Genomic DNA, 22,242 nt, shown 5'->3' with positions numbered 1-22,242 from the left:
TTTTTTTGGCTTAGGACAAAGGGGGAGTGTTTTAATATTAAATGCAAAGGGCCGTTTGCCACTGGAGCCAAACACCCACCTATGATCCCTGTCGACCTGCACAATAGTCATAAACATGAATTTGGTAGGTGAGTTTTGAAATCAGGAAAAGAGGGGGAAGAATATGACAAAAAGGAATGCTTTCATTGCATTCATTTAGTGCATTTTCAACAGAACAAAAAAGAAGAGAGTCAGTTTAGAGTTCAACAGAGTAGAGCAGAGCACAGAAGGAAGAAGAAGAAAGTGATTAGCAGATCTAATCTCTCTAGTTGCATGTGTTTCTCCTGTTCACTCTGTAAGTTTGTTGTTGTTTGATTTGTCCTACTGAAGAAGTGATTGCTCGAGGCACCATTGTATGCAGCCATTAGAGCTGCAAGTTTCAAGTTTATTGAAGTTTGAAGTTTTTACCAATTTAGGGTTATTTTAGGGTTTTCTGGTTGAAGCTGAATGCTCCCAGATTTTGTAATATTTTTATTCAAAGTTGAATAGAAAGAAAGTAGGAATACTTGAATCCATTGTTCTTCTTCTATTCATTGCATTTGAGAAGTTTGTTTAGAAGCTTCAAGCTTTGGCTCTCTAGTTTTAATGGTGGAAACATTCACGTTGAAATTTCTCTAAGTTATAATTTTTTTTAGCTTGAGCCGAGCTCACTTGGCATCCATTGTTGCTGAGCATTGCCCTTCGTGTGCCGAGCTTACTCGGCTTCCTCTTGTGCTGAGCTAGCTCAGTAACTGTTGCCTATCACTCGACACCTTCAAGTGCCGAGCAAACTGCCACTTGGTACCTTAAGGTGTCGAGCAAAACTTGCACTCGACACCTTCATGTGCCGAGCATATTTTTTAGGTTTAGGATTGTGAGTTTTAATTGGATTTTATATTTCTCACATCTGAATCACAGTTAGAATCATACAAGAATGACCAAGACTTAGAGGCTATAATGACATTGCTTCTCCACCTGACATCAACCTTGTTGTACTTTGATCTAGTGCTCTAAGGGATTTTAGGCAGTGCTCAGTGTCCATTAGGGCTATCTTATTAGGTGGGGTAGGGAAAGGGAAGTTGGAAACCTGAAAAACAATCAATAAAATTTGTTAGTAAGATCTATCTAAAGAAACACCAAAGGTATACAATGCCTGATATATTGAGTACAAAAGGCTGAATTAGAAAATCTGAACATTATCTATGAATCCTTTCCCAAAAAACATTAAGCAAAAAGCTAGAAACTTATTTTGATCACCTTAGTAATACTTATGTGCTTCAAAATAAGTACAATGCCCTCAATAGTAGCCTTTCTTATTTCACATAGTGGAAAATTTGGTAAATTGTTGTTGAAAATGACAGATGAATAAAGACAATTAGTGTCCTAATCCTGTTCTACTTGCTCTGCCCGCACGTTGAGCAGCTGAAGCCTTACTAATCCATTGAATCTCACACTTTTCTATTCCACTTGAACAAGCATATTCCTTGACCTTTTCTCTACCCATATCAACAACATATTTGATTCCAGGAATTGTTAAGGAAGTTTTAGCAACATTAGTGGCCACCACAACAAACCTTTCACTATTCAGTCCTCCAGCAAATACCTATAACTGTGCCTCTGCAAATAAAATTGCATACAAGGGTAAAACATAGAGAGGGCCTATCTCTTTCAAGTTTCATGCACCAATTTGATTTCCATGTTCTTTGCTATGAGTATCTAAAATATTTTTCCTAGTTTGACTTTGCATTAATTATTTTCATATTGTCACCACCATTTAGTGCTTTAAAAGAAGTTTTAAGTGATTCCATACACCCTGGATCTCTGAGCAAGCTCGCATTTTTCAATATTTTATCAAAGGGGTCATTTTCATTATTAAGAAACTCTTCTTCACTATCTGAATCTGAATCAAATTCAATATCAGAAGATTCTAAAATTTTGTGTAATTTATCATCAAAGCCATCATCATCACATGTATTAGACCCATCATTTTCATCAAAAACATCACAACATCAACAATTTCCTTCATGTTAGGCTGATTTGTAAACTTTTCTACATCTGAAAATGAGCTTGTCACATGAAGAATGCTTGGTGGTTTGGCACTATTTTTAATCCTTTTCTAAATGCTTTTTGCAGCTTCTTACATAGGAATTCTACCTCTCATTACCTTGTCACAAATACAAGCATAACACCTGGTGGACACTTCTTGTTAATAGCTAAAACCTTTTTATACGCCTTTCCCAAATAATCTACAAGTTTCGTCTTAGCAGAGAAATGAATGGTTACATGAAACTATCCTGTAGGAACTTCTATAATAGGTGATAATATAGGAAATAAATTGTCATTTGAAACAAAATCCTCAACCCTTAGTGTTGCACTCATTAAAACAAGTTTCAATGGGTTAACGAAGTTTTTAGGATTCAATATTTCTCTGCTAGATTTTTTTTCAATTGTTCCCCATATAGATTCTACATTAAAGATCAAACAAATTAGAATTTGATTTTGTATTTATTTCCTCTTTTGACTATTTAGGTAATAATCCATATACAATTGTAATTGTAAAATATCAAATCATAAAACCTGCCGAAGAGGTATAATCTGCGAAAGCATTCCAATAAGGATGTCTGTATTCAAACTCCTCTTGTGAGCCTCATCCAACACAATGATTGAGTAGCTCCTCAATAGAAAATCATTCTATGGCCAAAAAAGTGAAGTATTAGGCTTACATAGTATGCATAGAATAGAAAATATGATATTCAATGATTAACATGGCAAAGTATTAAGCTTCACAATTAGTCACATTGTAGATAAACAATTTTTGTTATGAAAAAATCAACCAAGTTTACACAACAAAAAAATGTCATAACTATTACAATGTTGTATTTAGTAAAAATTATACAGAACAAAAGCCACAAGTCTCTCAACTCATGTTCGATAGATATGACAAATACGAACTCTCTACCTGCACTTCACGAAGCAGAATTCCATCAGTCATAAACTTGATGGAACTGTTCCCTCCTATTCTTTGATCATGCCACATGTGAAATCCAACTTTCTCTCCCAACTAAAAGGGAAACTCATAAGCCACTCTCTTGGAAGTAGCAAGAACTGCTACACATCGGGGTTGAGTGACACCTATAATTCTTCTCGTTGCTTGGCACTTGCTTAGAACCAAATCCAGCTTCAAAAAGAAACTTCAAAAAAACAATCTTTGCTAAATTGTAAGGCATCATGCAACATTCAATTCAGCATGGGAAACACATTTAAGGCATTCTTGTAACTCTTAAAAAATGAAAAAGTAGGAAATAACAAGGAGCCATACCTATGGAACTTGAGTAGTTTTACCACATCCAGTCTCCCCACATATAATTACAACAGGATGTTGATTGACAACTTCCATAATTTCTTGCTCCATCATAACAATTGGAAGATTTTTTATTTTTTCTTCAACTTCCTCTGGTCTCATAACATGAATTTCAAATCTTTTACTTATAGCCTATAAAGAAAAGATTAGCTTGTAAATGAGAATTGAAGCCAAATCATGGTTCCAATTGGCACATAATATGAAAATTAGTACTGTAAGAATTTTCCTTAGGGAAAAATTCACCCAAGATCAAAGAACTCAAGCACAAGCACAACAGTAGACTAGAAAGAGTATGATCAAAATATCGATATGTATTTGATTCAATGTGAAAGTACACTAGGAGTGCTTTTATATAAAGGCCTCTAGAATGCTTCTAGAATGCATAGGAATCAACAACATGATAAGTCATACAACTAGGCACATGTCCACCAAGTGTGGGTTATCCTCCATTAAGCATAGGAGTAAGTGCGATGATGAGAGGATAAGCCTACAAAGGTGTAGCAGACAAAATTATGTTGTAGACACCATGTGCTAAATTAGGAGTGTGAATAACTATGTTGTCTACATGACAACTCAGTTAATTATGCAAACTCCAGTGTTGTAGACACCATGTGCTAAAATAGAGTTGCTTACTTTTGTGTTCTCAAAATGACAACTCACAAAAGTACATAAACTCCTAAGTGTCTCACCTAAGGAAATAATGAAATAATACATAATAATAAATTAATGCATTAACCTAAGTAAACTTAAGTAAAGTATAAATAGTATATACATATTTACACCAACACCCCCCCCTTAAGTGCAACTTAGGAGAATGCACTTAAGATCATAAAAACTAGGATGAAATGCATAATGGTTCCTAGCTACTAGGCCATGTTAGGTACCCATGTATATAATGAAATGCAATCTCTCATAAAGCGGAGAAAGAGGGAAAACCTCATGGGAAAAACCCTCCCCCATAAAGAGAGATGAAAAAACAAGATGCATAGATGGATGGAGTAATCAAAACCCCCCCATTACGACATACATCAAGTATATACAATAAAGAAGTATGAGAAGAAGAAGAGAGACTAGGTAGTCTCCTCCCCCCCAAACAAAGAGTGTTGATCAGTGATAGCTACTCCAAGGAAGAAGCTAGTCCATGAGTGCTAAATAATGTTCCTCCCCATTGGAAGAAAAAATGGCAAAGATACAAGTGAGATGCTTCCTTATGTATAGAAAGAATCCCAAAAATCAATGATGCCTCTAAAACTTGCTCAACTGTTCCCGTGTCAATACTGATGGTTGCCCCTTCCAAGACTGTTGAAAAGAACGAGCGCAAATCTAGCAAGGATGGATGTAGAACCTATCCCAAAGAACTAATTGTCTCCTTGAATTATAAAGAGACCTCCTACAACTATTGTACATAAGGATCCACAATCACATCAACCTATAAAGATTCATCATGTAGAGAATGGACATGAGGGTCAGAGTGAGCCCTCACAACAACTGAAGATGGATCTTCTTCATCAAAGAGAAGATGTATATCATTGATGATGTCCCCCAAGTTTTCTATGTATGAATCCACAAAAAAACTTGAAATATCTGCTATGTAATCATCCCCTGTTGCTGGAGCTAGAAAAAAAGGTGTACCTTGCTATGCTGGGCCTATCATTGTGGCAATCTATGCATGTGGAATATGTTGATGATGTGACCTCTCTCTACATCTATCAATAGGATCCCACAAATCTGTTGAATCACTATCGCTAGTGTCACTATCAATTTCCACAATTTATGAAGTGCGAAGAGGATTATAGGATAAGCTGGGTGGATTTTCCCCAAAGTGAACATCCTTCTCCACAAAGATCTCATGTGTCTAAGGATCCATAAGTCTATATGCCTTAACACCATCTTCATATCCGATGAAGGTACAAGGCCTAGGTGGTGGTGCCTTGCATACCTTGGAAGATATGTTTGCCCATGCTGGACAACCGAAGACTCTAAAGGGTTTCACAACTGGTTTTTTGCCACACCATGCCTCAAAAGGAGTCTTTCCATCTAAGGCATTATGAGGAGACCTATTGAGTATGTGAGTGGCACTACTTATAGCTTCGACTTCAAGTGTAGGATCAAGAGACTTAGCTTGTATCATGCAACTTTGCATGGACTTAAGAGTTTGTATCCTCAGTTTTGCAACATCTATCTTGTGTGGACTAAATGCTAGTGGATTCTGAAGATCAATACCCTCAAGTGTGCAAAAGTCTTTAAGTCTTGTGTTCACATATCTACTTTCATTGTCTCTCCAAAGAACCTTGATGGATTTCCTTGATTGCTGTTCAACATGACTCTTGAAGGCTTGAAGCTTATCAATCACTTCATTCTTGTGATGAAGAAAGTAGAACCATGTGTAGCGTGAAAATTCATCAATGAAAGTAAGGATGTAGTGACCTTGGCTAATTGATGTCACTGCAAAAGGACCTGCTAAAACCATGTGAACCAACTAAAGAACAACTGATGCTCTTGAAGACTTCCCTTTATCAAACTTCTCCTCTAGATAAATATCCATTGAACATGTTGAACATTCACCCTTAGAAAAGTTGATTATAGGTAGAGCTTTGACCATGTTTTTTGAGCAAAGTTGTTGAAGATAGCAAAAGGAAAGATGACCATACTGCTCATGCCATAATTTGGCTTTTGAATTAGATTGAGTTAACAAGGCATGTGAAGGAGATGTAGGCACAAAGTGGGAGAAGGAATAAAGCCTCTTTTCATGATTGTGTTTCCCCACTGCAACTAATGAATCATCTTTAAGACTTTGTACCATTATAGAATCTAGAAGGAACTCAACTTTGTTTCCATTTCCAAGGTGAGTGTTTGGTAAATTGAGAGGAGATTAGAGCTTAGGTGTGGAACATAGAGAACATCTTTGAATTCCCCATTTTCCATCTCCACATGTTCTTTCCCTTCAAATTCAATTTTTTTATCATCTCCTACAAAGATGTGTGGTACTTGTGACTGCTCCAATGAAGTAAAGTCTCCTTTTGAAGAACCCATATGATATGAGGCACCTGAGTCAAGAATCCATTCCAATGAAGAACTTGTATTTGCCATAAGTGCTTGTCCTTTTCCCTTTGAAGTGGTTGGAGTTGAATCCTTAGAAGCATTTGGTACTTGAATTTTGTTCTTCTTGAGTAGGTTTTCCAACTCATTGATTCTCTTAGTCTTGCAATGATGCTCATCATGATTCAGCTTCTTGCAATATGCACAAAAATTTTGTCCTTTTCATTACTTCCCTTCTTGTTGGAAGAATAATTGCCTTACTGTGAGGAGGATTGTTTTGTCTTAGATTCTGATTTTTGCTTCTACTTCTTTTTCTTGTTGTTCTTAGAACTTCTTCCTCTTTGACTTTATTGGTTCTCATCACTAGCCACCAATGCTTTGGTCTTTGATGATGTGGGAAGTCCCATACCTATCAAGTGGAATTGTTCAAAAATCAATATTTATGCAAATGCATCAAATGTAGGCTTTTGGAAAGCACTTCCCATGGTTAACCTGTGAGTATTATAAGTTGAAACAAAGGAAGCATATTCTAAAGGTAGCCTCTTCACGATATGATGAATCAACCTATCATCCTTCATGGGATTACCACAATTTTTAAGTAGTGCTCTAAACTCATTGGCTTTGTTGATATGATGTTGAATTGTGTCAACGTTCTTAGGATCCAAGAGAAGTAGGTCATCCTCAATATGGTATCCCTTTTCCTCATCCACCTTACCATACAATGATTCAAGTTTGTCCCAAGTAGGTTTGGCTTCCTTGAAACTAGAAATGTGGAAGAAGCGATCTTTATGTACACAAGTCCTAATAATTCCTAAAGCCTACTGGTCTTTAATTCACCAATCAAAGAGTGCTATAACATTAGTGGGTTTGGAAATTGTACCATCAACATTAAGATTTAAACCTTTTTCCATTAATCCACTCCATACAATATATTTCCATGTAGAATTATTGTGTGAAGTTAGAAGTGGATCTTTAGGTGAACCCATGATGCAAAAAAGTAAAAGAGTACAAAAGAGAGACACAAGAACACAATACACACCCCCCCTTTTTACTCAATCAAAAGACCCCCCCAAAAAAGATGCTTTTGACACTTTATATGTAGTGTGTGTACAATAGGCCACTTGTCAAAATGTACAAAATGGACTTCTGATTTTTGCTATTTACAATTTCCTTTTGAGGCTCAAATCTATCACTAAGCACTATAGCTTAGATGTACAACATTTTTCAAAAGTAATCAAAGCAATACAATGCAAAAAATGCCCTAAGTCTGAAAGTGATATTTCTATCCACACAACCCTATAATATGAATGTAGATCTAGAAAGTAGACAAAAAATAATGCACTTTCAAAAAAACAAAACCTAAAAATGTGTCTAGATGAGCCTGTATAGAGCGTTTCAAGTTGCAAAATGTAGGATTAGATAGGTACAGTCACCAAAAAATGCAATTGCTGACAAATCTGTACACCAAAACTAGAAAAGAGTTGCACCACTAAAAAGTTCAAGAAATTCTACCCAAAATAAAAAAATAGTTGCACCTGATCTGGAGTCTGGATGACTGAGTTATGGCCTCCCAATGTCAGATGTCAAATCGAAATTGCATCTGGAGAGGGGTCTAGGTAGAAAATTGTGAGCTTAAATTTGATGGTCAAACAACTATTGCAACAGTTCAAAAATGCCTGGGAGTGACAGTCAGACGATCATCAATTTTAACACTATGAAATGCTAATGTCAACAAAAAGTTAGGCCCCCTGGGTGACATGGCAGGGTCATACACTGATATGGATCATATAGTTGTACATAACATGTGGCTTCCTGAGTTGGATGTTGATGTGGCTTGTTGACTGTATAAGGGTTGAGTTGGCATCGTAAGTTGAGTTGGCAAGTTGTGGATTGGTCCATGTGTGCGCATTTGGTGCAGTGGATGTTGCAGACATGGTGATTAAGCAATGTGACCAATTCAGGCTAGGTCTGCATGGTGAATGTAGCAAAGGCCACATGGCATAGAAGTAGCAGGCACCAAAAACCTAAAGCAAAAGCCAGAATAGTACCGAGACTCCACTACCAGAAAATCACGTCGAAGTTGAGTTTAGGACACTAACAGCTTGTTACATCATCAATATGGAGATTTTAATCCACATTCGTGCGATGGTATAACTTTTGAGAGTTTAAAAAATGGAATCCCTAGTATGCAAAATAAAAGGGCCACCAGTATGAGGCTGCTGGTGTTGGGCAATCCAGTCACTGGCTTTGTGGACTCCGTTCATCAAATTTAGAATAAATGCAGTTGAAAAAATGTTAAACAGGCGATTGAATATTCTACACAGGGCCAGGGTGTCACTGCTCGTTGCTTGTGCGCAATTTTTTTTCTCTACAGGCCGACCTAGCCTATTTTTTTTTGAAAATATTTTGAAAATAGCAGGAAAATATAGACAAAATTAAATAATAGATTTGAATTAAATTAAATTGTAGATCTAATAGATCATACATTGAATTGCAAATTGGGCCTTCAGGTTCTAGCTTGCAAAAAATATTGCCTCAAAATCAGCTTTGGCCTAGAATAGGTGAATTTATAGTCGATTTTCACTGAATCGATGTCCCATATGCAATGGCGAGGTCCGTTCTAGCTCTAGACACTCTGAATGACTTTGATACTCTAGATCTAGGTCGAGGTGCTGAAGTAACAATGGTCTCAAATGGCTATGCGAAGAGAAATTCTCCAAGCTCTTATACCATGTAAAAATTTTCCTTAAGGAAAAATTCACCCAAGATCAAAGAACTCAAGCACAAGCACAACAGTAGACTAGAAAGAGTATGATCAAAATATTGATATGTATTCAATTCAATGTGAAAGTACACTAGGAGTGCTTGTATATAAAGGCCTCTGGTATGCTTCTAGAATGCATAGGAATCAACAACATGATAAGTCATACAACTAGGTACATGTCCACTAGGTGTGGGTTATCCTCCATTAAGCATAGGAGTAAGTGCAATGATGAGAGGATAAGCCTACAAAGGTGTAGCACACAAAATTATGTTGTAGACACCATGTGCTAAATTAGGAGTGCGAATAACTGTGTTGTCTACATGACAACTCAGTTAATTATGCAAACTCTAGTGTTGTAGACACCATGTGCTGAAATAGAGTTACTTATTTCTGTGTTGTCAACATGACAACTCACAAAAGTACACAAACTCTTATGTATCTTGTTGTGGTTCCACAACACATGCCCCATTCGAAAAAATAAAAAAAAGACAAAATAAAAAATCTAAAAAAATATAAAAATTATAAAATTTTCACAAAAAGAAAAAAGAAAAAAATGAATAATTTTTTTAATAAAACGTACCTGCGCATTGCGCAATGGTGCAAGGTGTGCACCTACGCACCCCATGGGTGGGCTTGGCTATAAAGCCCCCCCCCCTTTTTGTTTTCAATTCAACTTTGCAAATACAGCGCTCTGCACAAAGGTGAGACCAAACCCTACTCCTTAGTGCATGCGATTCACATTGGCGCATGCCCGTTCACACTGCACCAAACCACCCCACATGCATGCCCATTCGCATCGAGCCAAACCAAGCACCACACCCGCACTGCACACACGCCCATTCATGCTACGCTAAACCAAGTGTTGTGCGCCATGCCTACATTGCACGCACACCCATTCATGCCATGCTAAACCAAGTGCCACACACTGTGCTTGTGCCCATTTGCACCGTGCCAAACCATGTGTCGCACATTGCGCCATTGCACGTGTGCCCATTCATGCTGTGCAAAAAATAAAATGATTGTGTGGTGCACCGAACTCTTCGTGCTACGCCAAACACAAAAGTCCCCTACTTGCACTCGTGTGGGGTGCTCTATGCTTACTGTGCGCGCTCCACACACCCACGCGCGCACTGCGCCACTTGTTGCGTGCGCTTCATGCATTCGTACCCACTTCATGTGAACACACACTTTCACCTCCAAGAGCTAAAAAACCCTAAAAATATATATATAATAATTTTAAATAATAATAATAATAATAAATATATATAATAAAAAAATACTTATTTTTGTGTGTTATTTTCGAAATAGTGTGGAAATTCTTCGTCTTATCTGAAGTCAAAACAAACCAACAAAGGCCTCCTTGTGAACATTCACATTTATCTTCAATAAAGTGGATTCTAGTAGGTCACAAGATTGCTTGGAATCTTGGAGTCGATTCATAAAATTAGCTTTTCAAGAGAGGAGTTCGCAAGAATTCCTGCCATTTAGCATCATGTAAAATGACAACTCAACAAAAATGGTGCTAGAAGGATGACAACACTTTTGATTCTCAAAAAAGGAAGGAAAATTTGCAAAGTTTTTAAATTCTGCACTTTTTTGCAAAAATCTACACTTCACATAAGTTCAAAATTTTTTCTGAGTTTTAAGAAATTTAGGTGCATAGGTGCACAGATCCGCAGCTACGCAAGTTCACAGGTGTGCAAAACTCTATAGTGCACAAAATTTAGTGGTGTGAGAAAGTGTACTTCTACAGAGGTGTGCTTTTTCCAGAATTGATGCAAATTAGAGGGTTTTGATCTAGAATCCCCATTTCAATGAGTGTTGAGGTCTTTGCCAAGTGCACACAATTTTCTTGAGCTTACCCACTTCCACAAACCATGTAGTGACAAGAGAATACCCCGAATTCAACCACTTTCATTTCAACTTTCATCATCTTCTTCAACTCCATCTCCACTCCAACCACCTAGTGGGCACCACATATTCCAATAGCTACACCTCAACAACCACTGTTAGGTCCACCAAACCCTCTGATGGCCTTTTTCACAAACGCTATAGACTCACTAATAGACTTGAGAGGTGCACTTTATGACCTCCCTAAGAATCCTGAGAAGTTTTGCCCAAGGTTCATCTACGGTGAGACATGAACTGCCAAAGATCACATCAAAGTATTCAAAAAAATTTGCAACCGCAAGTAGGTTGCTAACGAGGGTGCGGTTCTTTGTTTATTTCCCTACTCTTTGGAGGAAATTGCTTTCAATTGGGACATTAATTTGCCGCTTGGATGTATTTTGGGATACTTTTGAATTTTTTTTCCTAGAACAATTCAAAATGTTCATCAACCCAACTATGATACATCAACAATTCATATCAATTAAAAGAGACCCAACTAAGACAATTTCTTGCTTCAACCATCGCTTTCATATGGCATATCGCAAACTAGAGATGCCATACACTATACTAGTTAAAGTCGCTATTCATATTTATCTAAATGCTATGGATCATCTTACTGCTATTTTCCTAAGAAGAATTCTTGTAGAAAATATCGACACATTGGATAAAGTCTTTGCAGAGTTAATTACCTTCACTAAACAAGCTAATCCTAATGGAGGAGGATTAATGCTTCCATCTCTAGCTGTCACAACGATGCCAACATACCTTGCCAGAGTACCCATAATACCTTGTCAATTCATACCTATGAATCTGGTTCCATTACAATAGGCACCTACTCCACAAAATCTTGCTCTAACGTATCCAAGGTTCAAACCTCCAAAAGCTGCCTTCTTTGAGCAAAAGGTAGCAACACCCACTGAAGAAGACAATGGTTTTGTTTCCAAATTTGGTCAGATGAAAATGACTATGTCCCAAATGAACAACAAATTGACTCATCTAAGCTTATCACAAGGAAAAAACAACAACTTCCAAAGGAACAATGTTGGTCCTTACAATAACAATTATGGCTAGAATTATAACAAGAACTTCGGTGGAAACAACAACAATAATGTAGGAAACAACAATGGGGGAAACAACTTCAATCCTCCTAATCATTATAATGACTTCCAAAGACAAAATTGATAGTGGAACACTTAGCCAAATAATGGAAGCATTCCTGCTGACAACAACAATAACAATGTTCAATATGTAGATGTTAATTTGTATGATGATAGTCAGAATGCACCCAACAATGATGGTTCGTATTATAATGGGAATCAAGAGATGACTCAAAGCTCACAAGTGAATGAGAATGCTCCTCTTGTAAAGTGAATGAGAATGCTCCTCCTGTACAATTCAATGCTATGCTACTAGAATCCTATGATTCTACATAGAATGTGCAGGTAGAACAACTAGCTAGCGAAGAGTTCTCTTTTCCATTCAGTCAAGAACTCGATCTTCAGCATGATGAGGTGTTTTCTTTTTGTAATGAAAATTGAAACACGTATAATTTGAGAAATAGAAAAGAACCTTTGATAGATGGAATTCCTTTAGCTTTACAACCAACGCCTCTTGATCTGAGAGTGAGTAACAATCTGACACCAATTAGGCCACCATAAGGAGGACAACAGAATTAGAATCAAGTGAACGTGCGAATGATATTGAAAAATCCTACTTGGTCTAATGAGAAGTATACTGTCATCAAAGACTTGAAATGAACCAAAGCCAATATGTCCATGTTTGACATGTTGTAAAATTTTCCACAACAGCGAGAAATGTTCATGAAGACTTTGGATCATACAAAGGTACCCCATAATACGAATACTGTTCTTCAAAAGACAATATCTCAACAAATCAATGCAACAAAAGTGATGCCCACTATGTTTAAAGATAAAGTTGAAGTACCCCTGTTCTTGCTTAGCATTAGGATATATGGAAAGAACCTCCACAATTGCTTGATTGATTTAGGAGCCTCGTGTAATGTCATGCCACTATCAATACCTCAAAGGTTAGGGGTAAGTCCTCAACCTTCCAATCAAATAGTCATACAGTTGGACAAAATAGAGGTGAAAGTCATCGGCATATTGAAAGATGTTTGAATAAAGTTGATAGTCGATCCCTGAATTCAAGATGTTATTGATATACATGTGGTTGACATTCTAGAGACGTATGGGTTGCTCGTAAGTAGAGAATGGATGAAATGCCTAAGAGGATAGTTTTCTATGGATTTCACTCAGCTATGGTTACCATGGAAGGAATTGAACAATCAAATCAAGATAGATGTTGAACCCAAATTGAAAACAATGGTCACAGAATACAATGCTCTGAATGAGGTGGCATTCCTCCAATTAGATTTGGGCTCATACAAAGTAATGGCATTTGATACGATCCACACTGAAACATCAAGCAATTAGGATAAAGAATTCAATATATCAAACCCAAAGGATGAGATTTTGACACAATTCATAGATAACATGGTGACTAATTTGCAGTGCTTGGGAGAAGAAGTCGATCCTAGTATCTTATTTCTCCCCAGATTTTGCCAATTACACAAAATTAGCCCCTCTAAATTTGAATGCTCATCATGCCAAGAAGCAGTCACAAAGGCGTTAACACATATGATGCAAGGCAAGGATAACCAAATTCCAAAAAAGGGACTCGTAGAAGATCAAAGTCATATAAAATCAACTGAGTCAACAAAGAAGATCGAAGAAGAAATTGAAGATCTAAATTTATCATATAGTGATACCTCTTCAGATGGTGGAGGTTTGTCTTCTCCTCCCTCTGGGATGATCAAGATTCAAAGAAGAAGACGGTATGCGAAAGGCCAAGGGTGGACTTCGATCGTCGTTCATCCTAAACCCAAAATAGATGAAATTAAGGAATTGATAGAAGAAATTCAAGACAAACAAGAAAAACATACATTTACTCTATCAACATGTTACAAAGGGGAATCATCAAGTCAACCCCATGACAAGTTGCAGTGGGTCACCAAGAAACAATCTTTTAACTCCTGGGTAAAAGAGAAGTTAAGAATGAACAAACACAAGGTTGAAATGCCCAAGGAAGATCCAATTTGGACACTTCGCTTCGACAGTTCCAAATGCAAATTAGGGGCTGGTGTAGGTATAAAATTAGTTAACCCAAAAGGTAAGTCTTTATATGTAGCATATCGATTACAATTTAGATGTACTAACAATGTTGTAGAATACAAAGTGTTGATCCAAGGACTTCTCTTTGCACTCGAGAAAGGAGTCATGACTCTCATAATTGAAGGAGATTCTCAGTTGGTTATTCGACAAGTAAAATCATTATACTCTTGTAACGAAAAAAGGTTACTTTCTTACAGGAAAAGAGTATAGAATTTACTGGATAATTTTAAAGCTCTAAACATAAGGTCCATTCTAAGAAGGAAGAACATGGTGGTAGATGCTCTTGCTATTTCAGCAAGTGCACTACAACTAGTTGAAAGAACGAAGTTGAAAAGATTTTCAGTAGAGTTGGTTGCTGTCCCATCTATTCTAGACAATATTACAAACTTTCAAGTCTTTCAGGATGATCAACACATACTTGAATTCATCATGTGCAATGGTCACCTTAAAGGGCAAGAAATTGATGACAATCCAGATGACAAGCCTAAAGATGATGAACTTGAAGATGAAAATGGGATCCATAATTTAAAGACTAACAATATTCCCAAGGGGATGGTTGAGTTAGAATGCATTTTTGATCATGATGAATCAACACTTAATAAAAGAACAATCCAAGAAAAGGGGATCGAGGAGTGTGATGAATACAACTTAGGAATTGAAGAAGATCCGAGGATGGTCCAAATAGGGAAAGCATGCAATACACAAGAAAGGGAAGAAATGCTCAAGTTTCTTACTGAGTATAAATATGTTATCGCTTGGAGCTACGAAGAATTAAAGACATACGACGCCAAGATTATAACTCGTGACATCCCATTGAAACTAGATGCCAAGCCTTTTCGACAAAGATAAAGGCCTATTAATCCTATCATCAAACCACTGATATTGAAAGAAGTTAAGAAGTTACTGGATGCCAAGATCACATTTCCAATTTTCCATTCTACATGGGTGACTACTTTGGTTCCCGTGCGGAAGAAGATTGGAGAGATTTGCCTTTGTGTTGATTTTCATAACTTGAACATGGCATCTCAAAAGGACAATTATCCTTTACCCTCACTTGACGAGGTTCTACAAATTGTAAATGGTTCAAAAATGATGTCTTTCCTAGATGGATATTCAAGATATGATGGTTGAGGAAGGAGATTGACTAAAGATAGCTTTCACAACTAAATGGGGTACTATTGCGTACAGGAGAATGCCTTTCAAACTGATTAATGCAATTAGAAGACTTTGAATCCTTGTTAGAAGATTCCAACCCAGTTAGGAGTTGTGCCAACCTTGTTAGGAGTTGCAGAAGATAGAAGGACCCACTATCCAAATAGCTTTCGAGGCAAGACCACTGAACTCACTATCCAACTAATCTCTCAATTATTATTTGTAGAATAATTGTCTGTATTGTTCTTTAGCTTCTTTCCTCTATCCTATCAACCGAACCAATCACTGACAGACCTTGTAGACTAGGTCATGAACCTCAGATCCAAGTATCAAACTTTGGATCACACAATAAAACCTCAGCAACAAAGTTTCCTTCACCTTCACTCTTCTCTTCTTATCTTCGCATTTTGCTCTTTGTGCTACTTACAATCATTCACTTCCATCTATACATGATAAAGGAAAATGTCCTTCCTTTATAGTGAATCCATACAATAATTCCATGAGTCGACTATTACGCATTCTCAATTAATTATTATAGGTCCACATTAAGAACACGTTACACTTAGTGATAACATTAATCTTTCACCTTGTAATTTGACTAACTTTTTGTACATGTAACATTATGATGAGTGAGCTTAGCTACATCATCTTTAGAATGTCTTCTTCACCTCTTTAACTCCGGCTTCTCAAAATAACAACTCTGCTAAGAGATATAATAAGTTTACTTGAACATGCCTCTATAAACTCTATCTTAGAACAATCTTCACTGAAACTTGCATAACTTCTTCCAGACTTAATATCTTATGCTTCTGAGGTTAGCTGCATATACTAGACACTTAGCAATATCTCCCTTTAACCTTGATTAGTGAAAATGCTCAACTATCTATCTGTACAAACTTGATCTTTTTGCTGTTCTTTTGTCAGATACCACATAAAACTACTATATTGACATCGATGACAAACACAGTCATGAATGTAACATATCATCATGATAATGATCTAATCATGTTTCTACAATACTCCCCCATAGGAATATCATTAGAATTCATGCTTCCAACATGAGAATGTGGGTATCACTGCGGTAAGCCAGTGCATTGATAGAAATTTTTGTTTCTGGGTCTATCTCAACAATGGGAGGAGGCATTGAAGAAAAAGTTTGTGTAAAGGTGTGGACTGATGAATCACCACTAGAAGAGTAGTGGATCCTCTTTGAGATGAGAGGTGGTATATACAAATCTTTAAATACTGGCCTCTTTCCACACGCTAACGCATACATGGTTGTTCTTTCTCCTTTCTGTCATTCTCCTTGCTTATCTCAATTTTGATTAGAAAACCCCTAAGTCTCTCACTCCATCAAAATATTACCACCATTGAACACCCTTTTGTCCCTGATCATACCTCAATCGCAAGCTCTTGAATTTTTTTCCATGTCTCTAAAAAAACATTAATACTCAATGTAAGCGTATCTCCTTCTATATGAATATATGGGATCTCTGCCATCCCCAAATTGTGGCCTTGTGGGGAAAAGATCTAGAAGAGATAAGAGTCCTTGTCTAGATGGAGTGGTATTATAAAGAAGTTTAATTGAGATCACTGAAAAAATAGACATGATAGTTAGAAACTAGCTACAAATTTTTTGTTGTAGAAACATGCATCTAGAAGATATTAGCTGAGATAATTTAAAAAACATTTATTGCCCTCCATCTATGGAAAGATATCTGAAACAATGATGCACTGATGTAGTTATTTTATGGCCTAAATTTCCTTGCATAAAAGAAGGTAACAAACAAAAATTAGTTGCAATGATTTTGATAACATTACTACTCTCTATACATAACAACACAGTCCAAATAGAAATTAGTTATGATGGCATAAATTGGTCTCCATAGATGGAAGCTCACAACAAATAGAGATTAGCTTTCGTAATTTTGAAAGAAAATAATTAATTTTGACAATTTAACTTTCTAAACGAAGATTTACCTTTCTAAACTGAGATTAGCTATAGATATTTTGACAGTATAATATGAATAGAAATGGTATGCCAAATAAATGTTAACTTAAAGCAATTATCAATAGAAAGCTATTATGTAGAAAAATTTATTTTACTAGGTACTCAAACTCAAGTCAACTGCAACATATTGAGCTTGGTAACAAATTGACAAAGGTAAAATCAATTATGTGCTCACAAATTTCTGGATTTGATTGTGTACAATTTTTTTACATCAATGTTTCGGATCATACTACATGATCCATCATCAGGATGCTAGAGAGAAAAGAGAACATGAAAAGGTAGAATGCAGATCCAACTAGTTGAAAAAATAGAAGGGAGGGGGGAAGGGGAGGAGAGAGAGTTGATGAGACATAACACCAAACCCAAATGAAAAATAATGAAATAAAAATAAAAATAAACCAAGAGGGGAATAGAAGTGGGAAATGAAAGACACATTAACAAAGGAAGCCACAACACCAAAAATTTAATAGAAGAGAAAGCCAAAGGAAAAAGGAAATCTATGAGATAACACAATCACAAAGACGAAATAAAAGAGTATCAAAATGAATAAAACCAAATGAACAAAAACAAAGAAGCTAAAGAAATGTAAAAATAAAAAAGCAAAAACCAAATATACAAAAGAGACTAAGCAATAAAAGAAGAAAGAAATATATAGAATTCACGAAATAAGAAAATGTATAAAAGTGTGAAAAGTATATATATATATATATATCAATTATTTATATATTATATATATGTAAATATTGTATAAAGATAATTTATATAATATATATATATTCTTTATATCATACGATATACATATATCAATATCATTATTTATATATTGTATATATGATATTATACGATATAAAGAATATATATAATGATATTGATATATGTATATTGTATGATATTATATATATATATATAATATGATATTGATATATATATATATATATATATATATATATATATATATATATATATATATGTATATATATATATATATATATATATATATATATATATGCAAAGAAAAAAGAAATTACCATCTAATAAGGCCTAAAAATGTACCGATGCAAATAAGAGCAAAAAGAAGAGGAGACACGACCAAAGCGAAATGATTAACAAAAAAAACCTAAAATCAATTAGTGAATCGTGAATTTATTGATACTAATATGATCCTTTTTTTATCTTTCTATATCAAAAAAAATTGAAAAAACAATTGCGGTAACACTTGCAAAATTATGTATACTCTTTTTTCCAATCTAACTAAGAACTGCGTATTCATGATGAATGAAGTTACATCTATTTAAAATTCAATCTGCATTTGATATCGTTAAGAAATTTAAAATCCAGTTGAACCAGGCAAAACTCCAGCAGTTAAAGGTAGTAAAGAATGCATGTAAAACTCTACTATATCTAGCTATTTGAAAGCCTTGTGTAATTTGTATTTAAAGCTGCAAGAATACAGTTCTCTGCCCTGAAATAATGAAAAACCTCTTATGAGAGGCATAATGTAATGGGAGCTACAGCATTAACAAAGCTACAAAAATTAATCAATGCACCATATGTTTCTCTTACAAATTTCTACATTTTAGCAGACAGTTGTGCTATTCACAATTTGAAAAAAGAATTCAAGATTCAAGTCTTGGAATTGAGAAGGGTGAAACTCTTTCTGAGATTCGTGGTGAAAATTCTGAAATTTGAATTAGAATAAAAGAAAGTCTGAATCATGCATCAATTATTAATCATTTCGAGTGAAAGATTCAGTTCTCCAAGATCAACAAGGTCAAGAAGAGGCGTGAATTAAAAATTTCAACCTCTGATACAATGGGTCAAAGAAGAGACAACAACTGTATTTGACTGCGAAATAAAGGATTTATGGCTTCAAAAACGGGTGAATGTAGAACAAAATTTTAAAAGCAGGTTAACATAGAACATATTTTATATTATTGTTCAGTGTGTACTGTGTTGCTTGGAAAATAGGTGAACATACAACAAGTTTTATTCCTTTTGTTACAATTCAGTTTGTTTGCAAATTAGGTGAACAAAGAACAGTTTTTTATTTTGTTTATCAAATCAAAAAAAAGAAAAAAATATCTGTTAATAAACCAAAGTATGGGTTAATATCATGTGTGCTATGATGTGGAAGCATACACATTTCTGAAGTATAATATTCTGCGTCTAATGGTTGTTTTTGTTTGGTGTCATTTTTCTAAAATTGGATTTTGTGAGGATTACACCAGAGTATTTGGGGTGTGCCCATTTCTTTCAATTTATGAAGGACATGAGGAACGCATTTGAGAAAAGAGGTAGAAATCCTCTTCTATAAGTCTCTTGAAGCCAAGAGGAAGGAGAGGTGAGAAGTATAAAGAAACAACATGAAGACAATGACCAATTACATAAAGGCATTGATGAATTGAATGAATACTTGTGATGAGATGCCTACATCACATGTTCAAGCCCTCTGCTTGAACCCATTTCTCTTTCTGTACACAATGGTAGCATTACACACAGTTTAATTTTATGTGAGCTAAAATTGTCTATTCCCCATAATAATAAGACTGCTAATAGTGACTCCACTATTAAATGCTATGCAATTTCCCCAGTTCTATTCATCAAGCTCACTAGAATCTAAAAATATTTCTGATGAGCCTTCCTTAAAAAAGCCACCATTTTAGCACTAAATTCTTTAGCTTCTATAGTAACATTGCCCAACCCAGTTGTCGAGGGCTATTTTTCCAAGTCGTAGATAATCTTGACTATGGACATTTAGTAAGCCCATTTAACTACTCCAATAATGATGAAAATAAGAAGATTGGTCATCTATGACTTGGTGTCAAGCTTTCATACTACTGACAGCTCATCTGCTACCTGCAGTCCCAACTACGATAGAAACTATCATGTACCTTCATGTATTTAGTTAGTAGTTTGAAAAATCCATTGGGCAGTTACATGGAAAATGGAATGCACAAAGGAGGAGGTTGTTCCTTCAAAGGATCAGGTTGCAGCATTCATCGTTTAATAGCATGAAGCATTAATGTTACAATGTTAAGGCACCGAGTTTTATACAATTATGATTAATTAAAAGACCCATTTCCAAGATTTGAATCATGCAGAGAATTGCATTGTACTTGTTGGAACATTTTGAAATTTGTGTCTCTCTTTGCATTACTTATTTTGCCTTTATACTGAGTATTTTGTCAACCAGTTTGTATGAATGCATGTTGAGTATTTCAGATTGGCAAGTATAATTTAGTATAATGCTGATATTGATTTAAAAAAATATATATGCAAGATATATTCGTATGGAAGGAAGGAAGAGAGATATATTACCAAACTACAACTGTATAATATATTCACTGAAATAATAAAAGGCAAATCTTTCAATTAAAGTTCTATAATAAACCCACCAAAAAGTATAATTCATTTTATAGTTCAGAATACTTGCAACTGAGGACACAAATGGAGATCTAGTGCCAAGTTTCCAGTAATTAGGCATAGATGAAATCAGGGACAAAATTCTAATTTAATGGATAATGTCATGTATCTAGAGGTTTTGCACAGATTGTCATGTTGTGATGGAGACACAACCCAAGAATAGAATGGACACAACAGAAAAGGGAAATTATATTAACTGAGAAAATAAGCTAGTACAAATAGTATAGAGAAAATAAACTTCAGAACATGTCCTAAGGGCTTACAATAGCATAAATCTGGAGAATATTTCTCCTTTTAGCACCTCCTCTCAAACTCCACTCCGAACTGCCTTTTACAATGCCAAAAATCTCCTTAAATAGACCCCGGAGGGTTAAGGACTAGGATTACATTCTAGAAAGTGCTAGTAGGCATCCACTGACAAAATAGAAGGTTCTAGAAGCTGTGTTAGAAGTCGGTGCAAATCTAGAAGAATCCAGAAACGGTAGCCGAACTTCCGGGAGGCATAAATTTTGAACCGTAGCTCCGATTGACGAACCGTTTACATTTTCAGAAAGCTCTCGAAGCGCTCTATAGCCCTGTGGATGAGCTTAGCTTGTCTCTCATTTTCGTCCCTTTTTGAGGTCATTTAATGCCCCTAACCTAACTTTGAAGCATTCTTAGGAGGTCTCCAAAACCCGAAAAATTGCAATAACTTTCAAACCGTCAGGCCTTTTGACCTAATTCTTTCTCTGGAATGCTCTAAATCACAATTACATTCATTTGGCCAATTCACACCTTCTAGGTCACCAAAATGATGGCCAAATTGCATGCTCCTATTTTTTTGAGATTTTCAAACACACTGATAGTGGAACTGTGAGAGTTGGAACCTTTATTTGACCCAAATGGGTATCCAAAAATGTAAAGACATGAAACAGAAACTAAGTCTAAGTACTTTTTTTTTTGGGTGACATAGGATTTCCCTTATACCTTTGGATGCTCCTGCATCATGTTGTCAATGTTGCTATTGAGAAAAATGTGCACAAGTTGCTGTAAAATACCAAGAAACCCAATCAAGATAGAATTTTTTTAAAATGAACTGAATAAAAAACCAACCTCTGTACAACTAGTGATTTAATCTATACATCATAAATGAAAAGTAGAACTAAAGGTATCAGGGGTTCTAAGCTACTAGTTTCTTGAGCTAGATAGAAGACTTACGGAAATAAAGTATATGTCAAAAAAGTACATGTTGCTTGGTATGCCTATCATGAATTTAAACCCAGGATTATTTTACCATGCCCAATCCATCGCTTGCCAGTAAACAAAAAATAGTGGCATGTGTCATCTAGGGTTTCAAAGCCTTTGCACATAGCTAGAAATCGAAGATTATTAAACAAAATATTGTGAATGAATT

General features: G+C 35.6%; 1 pseudogene; it reads right to left on the bottom strand.

Moving 5' to 3' along the window:
* Positions 1 to 919: 919 nt before the first annotated feature.
* Positions 920 to 10,026, bottom strand: LOC149554958 (ATP-dependent RNA helicase DEAH13-like; annotated as a pseudogene).
* Between the last annotated feature and the right edge of the window lie 12,216 nt (positions 10,027 to 22,242).

Source organism: Cupressus sempervirens, chromosome 5 (genome assembly GCF_028749045.1).
Source record: "Cupressus sempervirens isolate cs-2001-9-10 chromosome 5, ASM2874904v1, whole genome shotgun sequence".
Lineage (NCBI taxonomy): Eukaryota > Viridiplantae > Streptophyta > Pinopsida > Cupressales > Cupressaceae > Cupressus > Cupressus sempervirens.
This window is presented reverse-complemented; position numbering and strand designations above follow the sequence as displayed.